The following is a 7,339-nucleotide window of genomic DNA, read 5'->3' as shown; positions in this document are numbered from 1 at the left end:
GTGAACCAGCAGATGGAATATGTCTGTCTCTCTCTCTCTCTCTTTCTGTAACTCTGACTTCCAAATAAATAAATAAATATTTAGAAAGAACAAAAAATTTTACTTCTTCCTTTCCAATTTGGGTGTTATTTATTTATTGCTTGCCTAATTGCTATAGCTAAGACTTCCAGTGTTATGTTGAATAGAGGCTGTGATAGTGGGCAACCTTGTCTTGTTCGTAATCTTAAAGGGAACTTTGAGTTTTTCGTCATTGAATATTATATTATTTCTGGGCTTTTCATATGGATTTTTTTTTTTTACAGGCAGAGTGGACAGTGAGAGAGAGAGAGAGAGCGAGAGAGAGAGAGAGAGAGAGAGAGAGAAAGGTCTTCCTTTTTGCCATTGGTTCACCCTCCAGTGGCCGCCGCGCCTGGCGTGCTGCGGCCGGCACAACGCGCTGATCCGATGGCAGGAGCCAGGTGCTTCTCCTGGTCTCCCATGGGGTGCAGGGCCCAAGCACTTGGGCCATCCTCCACTGCACTCCCTGGCCACAGCAGAGAGCTGGCCTGGAAGAGGGGCAACCGGGACAGAATCTGGTGCCCCGACTGGGACTAGAACCTGGTGTGCCGGCACCACTAGGTGGAGGATTAGCCTATTGAGCCGTGGCGCCGGCCATATGGCTTTTATAATGTTGAGTGATTATCTTCTCTTCATAGTTTGTTGAATTTTTTTTTCTTTTCATGAAAGGGTTTTGAATTTTGTCAAATGCTTTTTCTATATGAATTGAGATGATCATGTGTTCTTTATCCTTCATTCTGCTAATATTACACTGACTTTTTCTTGTATGCTGAATCATCCTTGCATTCCAGGGATAAACCTACTTGGTTATGGTGTATATTCCTCTTAAGGTACTGTTGAATTCAGTTTGCCAGTATTTTGTTGTGTATTTTTCATTAGGACTCACCAGCACATTGGTCTGTAGTTTTCTTTTCTTGTAAAATCTGTCTGGCTTTGGTATTGGGGTAATTATGGCATCGTAAAATGAGTTTGGAAGTGTTCCCTTCTCTTCATTATTTTGAAATAATGTGAGAATTGGTGTTAATTCTTTAAATATTTGGTAGAATGTTCCAGTGAAGTCATCTGGCCCTGTGCTTTTGTTGTGGGGAGGTTTTACATTAGGAATTCAGTCTTCTTACTAGTTATAGGTCTGTTGGGTTTTTATTTCTCGTTGCTTCAATCTTGGTAATATGTTTCTTGGGATTTGTTTCTTCCAGGTTGTCCAACTTTTGGGTGTATAATTGTTTACAGTAGTCTCTTATCCTCTCTCTTTTTGTGACATTGACCATTAAGTTTCCTGTTTTATTTTTGATTTGAGTTTTTTTTTTTTTTTTTGGTTAGTCTATCTAAAATTTGGTCAATTTTGTTGATAAAAAAACACCCTAATTTCATTTTCTGTTTTCTCCTACTCTCTCTTCTATGTATAATTGGGAAAAATAAATATTTATTTGAAAGGCAGAGCAGGAGAGAGAGAGAGAGAGAGAGAGAGAGAGAGAGAGAGAGAGAGATAGCAAGTGAGAATGCTGACTTCTGGCTTACTCCCCAAATGGCTGCAACAGCCAGATCTGGGGTAGGCCAAAGCCAGGGGCTAGTAACTCCATCCTGGTCTCCCACTGGGGAGGCAGGGACCCAGGTACTTAGGCCACTATATTCTGCCTTCCTAGACACATTAGCAGGAAGGTTGATTTCAAGCAAAAACAGCTGGGACCCAAACCTACACTCAGATTTGGGATGCTGGCATCACAAGTGGTGGCTTAACATGCTGGGCCACTATGCTGGCCCTTGTTGTGTTTATTTTTGCTCCAATATTATTTCCTTGTTTGTGCTAACTTTGGGTTTAGTTCTTGCTTTTCTATTTGCTTGGGGTGTAAAGTTAGGTTGATAATTTTAGAGCTTTCTTCTTTTTTAGTGTAATCCTTTATGATGATAAGCATTCTTCTTAATTCTGCTTTTGTTACATCCCATACATTTTATTTCCTTGTTTTCATTTTAATTTGTCTCAAGTATTTTCTAATTTCCTTTGTGATGTCTTCCTTGACCTGTTGTCACATGTCTTAGTCCATTTGGACTGCTATAACAAAATACCATAAGCTGGGTGGTTTATAAACAACACAAATCAATTTCTCACAATGCTGAGACGGGAAAGTCCAAGATGAAGGTGAGTGGCAGATTTGGTCGGGGTCCCCTTCCTGGTTCATAGATGGCTGTCTTCTCACTGTGTCCTCACAGGGCACGAGAAGCAAGGGATCTTTCATAAAGGCACTGATCTTAATCATGAGCGCATTATCTCATGACCCCACCTCCTGATACCATCACCTTGGAGACTAGGATTTCTACTTATGAACTTTGGTTGCACATAAATATTCAGTCCTATCCAACATTCTATTTTATTTAAACCATTCTTTGTGGTCTCTGTAGGTATTTTATTAGGGTTTTTAACTTTCATTTCTCTGATGAGTAATGATGATGCACGTATTTTTTTCTGTGATTATTGACAATTAGTATATATGATTTTGTAATATTTCTTTTCAATTTTCCCCAACTTTTAATTGGATTGAGTTAAAAAAATATGTTCTGGGGCCAGCACTGTGGTGTAGTGGGTAAAGCTGCCACCTACAGTGCTGGTATCCCATTTGGGTGTTGGTTCTAGTCCCGGCTGCTCCACTTCTCATCAGCTCTCTGCTGTGGTCTGGGAAAGCAGTAGAAGATGGCCCAAGTGCTTGGGCCCCTGCACCCATGTGGGAGACCCAGAAGAGGCTCCTGGCTCCTGGCTTCGGATCAGTGCAGCTCCGGCCGTTGTGGCCATCCAAGGAGTGAACCAGTGGATGGAAGACCTCTCTCGCTCTCTCTCTCTCTCTCTCTCTCTCTGCCTCTTCTCTCTGTGTGTAACTCTGACTTTCAAATAAATAGATAAATAAATAAATAAATATTAAAAATTATTTGGATTCAAGTCCATTATCAGAAATATATATTTAGAATGATTTCTTGGTCGGCGCCGTGGCTCAATAGGCTAATCCTCCGCCTAGCGGCACTGGCACACCAGGTTCTAGTCCCAGTCAGGGCGCCGGATTCTGTCCCGGTTGCCCCTCTTCCAGGCCAGCTCTCTGCTGTGGCCAGGGAGTGCAGTGGAGGATGGCCCGAGTACTTGGGCCCTGCACCCCATGGGAGACCAGGATAAGTACCTGGCTCCTGCCATCGGATCAGCGCGGTGCGCCGGCCACAGCGTGCCGGCCGCGGCGGCCATTGGAGGGTGAACCAACGGCAAAGGAAGACCTTTCTCTCTGTCTCTCTCTCTCACTGTCCACTCTGCCTGTAAAAAAAAAAAAAAAAAAAGAATGATTTCTTGTACCCTGTAATTTGCATTTTGATTTTCTTAATGTCATCTAGCTAAGAATAAAATTTCTGGTTTGACAAAGTAAGTTTATCACTTTTCATTATTTATTCATGTTTTTATATTTATGTGTTAGGAAATCTTTGCCTATTCAAAAACTGTGAATATTTTGTTCTGGATACATTTTTTACTTTTAGCTTTCAACTGGTTTGTGATCACATTTGAGTTAATTATTAAGTATGGTATAAGTTAAGGATTGATCACTTTTTTCTCCCAGGATTGAGGCTGTTCTTTTTTCTTTCCAGGCAGATATCCCATTGTGAACGTATCACTAGTTGAAAAAAAAAACTATCTTTTCAACCATTGGATTAATTTGATAATTTTATTGAAAGTTAATTGACTGTGGGTGCCAGCACCGTGACTCACTTGGTTAATCCTCTGCCTATGGTGCTGGCATCCCATATGGGTGCCGGGTTCTAGCCCCGGTTGCTCCTCTTGCAGTCCAGCTCTCTGCTGTGGCCCGGGAAGGCAGTGGAGGATGGCCCAAGTGCTTCGGTGCCTGCACCCGCATGGGAGACCAGGAGGAAGCACCTGGCTCCTGGCTTCAGATCGGTGTAGGTCTGTCTGTGGTGGCCATTTTGGGGGTGAACCAATGGAAGGAAGACCTTTCTCTCTGTCTCTCTCACTAACTATCTGTCAAATAAAAAAAAAGAAAATTAATTGACTGTGTATACCTGAGTCTATTCATGTATTCCTTATTCTGTTACATTGATTTATACATGTATATTGGAACATCACACTGTTTTGATTATTATCCCTTTATGGGAGGTTTTAAAAGTCAGTTACTGTGACTTTTCCAATTTTGTTCTTCTTTTTAAAAACTATTTGATTATTCTCAGTCCTTTGCATTTCCATGTAGCTTTTAGGGTTAGTTTATCATTTCTACAGAAAGTTAGCAGGGAGTTTAATTGGAATTATGTTGGATTTATAGTTACATTTGGGAAGGATTCATATATTAACAGTATTGAGTTTTCAGTCCATGAACATGGTATATATGTCACTTACTGAGGTCTTTTGAAATCTTTCCTGCAGATACAGTATGACACTGCAGATCCTCCATAAGCTAACCTCTGATAAAAATTTTAGGATAAATTATTGCTACTACTTACCTTTATATTCCTTTTACAAATACTTTGAACTAGTCACAGTTTCCTCCATGAACTGTATCATGGAATTTCCTTTCCTAGAACTCCTTACATATTATGTCTTCATATAATTAATAACAGGTCCCAGAATCAAACAGCTTGGGTTTGAATCCATCTAAAGCTTTCAATATGGTGCTTATCTCATGGTAGATGCTCAATAAATGTTTATTTTTATGGTGTTTCTATTTACTGCATCTATTAGATTGTGAATTCCTGGGGAACAGTGACCATTTCATTCTCTTCTGTGTATCTTTTTTTAAAAATATTTTATTTATTTATTTGAGAAGGTAGAGTTATAGACAGAGGAAGAGACGGAGAGAAAGGTCTTCTATCCATTGGTTCACTCTTCAAATAGCCGCAATGGCCAGAGCTGGGCTGATCCAAAGCCATGAGCCAGGAGCTTCCTCTGGGTCTCCCATGCAGATACAGGGACCCAAGCACTTGGACCATCTTCTACTGCTTTCCCAGGCCATAGCAGAGAGCTGGATTGGAAGAGGAGTAGCTTGGAGATGAACTGTCACCTCTATGGGATGCCGGCGCTGCAGGTGGAGGATTAGCCCGCTACTCACAGTGCTGGCCCCCTCTCTTCTGTATCTTATGTCTACTATAATACTTGGTATGTGGTAGGTGCTCTACAGATGCTTATTTTATGAGTTTTGGAAATATTTTTGCAGTAGAGAGTGAGGAATATTTTTCAGAATGTTTAAATTTCACACCATTAAGAAATATCCCTCTAGATACTGAAATTTTATCAAATAAAACCTCCTGTTTTGCAAGTTTACAAGCATATATTAAAAGCAAATAAAATAGTTGGCATGTTTTCTATTTTAACCGAAGTGTCTCCAGTGATTGATTTGTGTTGTTTCTTTTGCACGTTTCTCATTTTATGAAATTGTTAACTGAATATTTTATTCTTTGTACATCCTTATGGAACTAAAGTTATCTGGAATCGTGAAGAAGACTATTAATGCTAACAAATAGAAATTGTTACTGCTAATGAAAATTATGGGATTACGGTGATAAGGAATTGTCTATTGTAAATTTTGAGGTTTCTGCATATTGTAGACTTTAATGTAATTAGCTATGTCCTAGCAAGATTACATATTATTCAAAAGATAAAACTAGTCTGAATATTAAGGATAAATTGGATCTATATTAGACTTCTACTGTCACCATTTTGTAATCATTTTCTCTTTGTAATGATGAATCCTTACATAAAAAGAATTATTTTTGAGTGATTATTACATGCACCCGATGTCACCTCTGAATTCTTAACATCCAGGTTTTTTTCAGTTGAAATCATCTTTGATATTGAAATGCAAAAAGTAAATACTAACTTTAAAAAATGTCTACCATTTTAATATCCAAAATATTTGGAGGAAGTAAACTCCTACCTTATCCTCCATGATCCTCATTGTCTCCATCTTGTAGCTGAAACTGCAGCCCTCTTTTCCCACATACATGGGGATTCACACTGACCATTTTACACTGCAGTTGTAGTGCATTTTGTCAGTTTCATGTTGTATTCATGTCCCTCCTTGACATTTCTATTCTTAAAAAAAAGAGAAAAAACAGTTGTTAATGGTCAGGGATCCTTTCCTCCCACTAGCATCAGTTTCCACCCCACAACAGGACACTGGTGGCAGAAACCATGACTATAGGAGTCAATGGAAGCTCTTAACTTTCAGTTCTAAAAGCAAACTGGATAAAGTCATGTGAAAATAGAAGTGAAAGCAAATGACGTTAAACACACTGTTCTGAGGTGGAATTCTAACAGCAGAATGTTAGGACTGATACTATCAGACACATTCTACAACTCTCAGGGAAGACTTTTAGGTTAAACTCATAATGGTTCCTTTCTGGGGACTTTTTCCTCTTTTTCAGGCTTTATTCAGAGTTTAACGCTAGCTTATCAATTGGACAAATATTTATTTAATACTTCATATTTGTGTTATTTGAAAGGAAATTAGAATTAGGGCATTTTTCCCCAAAAATTAGAGTATTGGACTCACTGGGATGGCTAAGCTGAAAAAAGGACAGAAAGTAACAAGTTTTGGCAAGAATCTGGAAAAAATCAGGACCTTGAGACATTGCCGATGGGATATTAAAATGGAATAGCCAAATAGAAAACAGTCTGGCAGTTCTATAAAATGTTATACAGAGAGTTACTCAGCAATTCCAAACCTAGAGATATACCTGAAGGGATTGAAAACATATGTCCACACAATAGCTTCTATAAGAATGTTCACATCAGCATTATTACTAATGGGCCAAAATTAGAAACAACACAAAATCTATCGACTGATGAGTGGATAGGTAAAAAATGTGATATATCTATACAATGAAATATTATTCAGCCATACCAGGAATGAAATATCAACATATGATATCATGTGGTGAACACTGAAAACATTACCCTATTTAAAATTTAAAAAAAAAAAACTGTTAGTAATTTTTTTGTTCTACTTAATACTTTTGGTTGAATACTATAATCAACACACAGTTATTCTTAACTGTTGAAACTTAACTGAAAAGTGATCACTGTTAAATATAAGAGTGGGAATAAGAGAGGGAAGAGATGTGCAATTCGGGACATATTCAAGCTGACTTACCCCAAATGGTAGAGTTAGAAACATATCAGGGGATTCCAATTCAATCCCATCAAGGTGGCATGTACCAATGCAATCTCACTAGTCCCAGTGATCAATTTCTGTTCACAATTGATCATAATGATAGGACTAAGAGCCAAAGGGAGCACATAAACAAG

At 38.8% G+C, this 7,339-nt stretch overlaps 1 protein-coding gene across 5 annotated transcripts in view; it reads left to right on the top strand.

Moving 5' to 3' along the window:
- TTC28 (tetratricopeptide repeat domain 28) overlaps positions 1-7,339 on the top strand; it is a 689,946-nt gene that overhangs the window by 197,089 nt on the left and 485,518 nt on the right. The gene's annotated exons all lie outside the window — the stretch shown is intronic.

This window comes from Oryctolagus cuniculus, chromosome 21 (assembly GCF_964237555.1).
Source record: "Oryctolagus cuniculus chromosome 21, mOryCun1.1, whole genome shotgun sequence".
NCBI classification, from domain to species: domain Eukaryota; kingdom Metazoa; phylum Chordata; class Mammalia; order Lagomorpha; family Leporidae; genus Oryctolagus; species Oryctolagus cuniculus.
The sequence above is the reverse complement of the archived record's forward strand: the minus strand, read 5'-3'. Positions and strand labels throughout refer to the sequence as shown.